Source organism: Tupaia chinensis, unplaced genomic scaffold (assembly GCF_000334495.1).
Source record: "Tupaia chinensis unplaced genomic scaffold, TupChi_1.0 Scaffold000429_1, whole genome shotgun sequence".
NCBI classification, from domain to species: Eukaryota; Metazoa; Chordata; class Mammalia; order Scandentia; family Tupaiidae; genus Tupaia; species Tupaia belangeri.
Window position 1 is genome coordinate 1,377,098 of NW_006159934.1, and position 293 is coordinate 1,377,390.

The following is a 293-nucleotide window of genomic DNA, read 5'->3' on the forward strand; positions in this document are numbered from 1 at the left end:
GAGGGTTCAGGCCGGGTCAGTGCGCCCCACGCTGCCTGACCTCGGTGAATGGATGAGGTTGGCGGCAGAGGGAGGGAACACGAGCTGAGTGGCGAGATGTGCGGACTGCCTACCCAGCCTCATGGTGAGACTCCTCTCCCAGTGACCCCTTTAAGGCCTCCATCCCCTCCACAGGCTCTGTCCTGGCCCTCCCAAACTTTGCAGAGGTGACATTCCACCTGGGAGCATGCAGGGATGCAGGGTTAGCAAGGCCTCCTCAGCGGGGGGGGGGGGGGGGGCGGAACCAGCGCCAC

At 65.2% G+C, this 293-nt stretch overlaps 1 protein-coding gene across 8 annotated transcripts in view; it reads left to right on the forward strand.

Annotated features, from left to right (window-relative positions):
- Window positions 1-293, forward strand: part of GTF2IRD1 (GTF2I repeat domain containing 1) — a 78,508-nt gene that overhangs the window by 46,346 nt on the left and 31,869 nt on the right. The gene's annotated exons all lie outside the window — the stretch shown is intronic.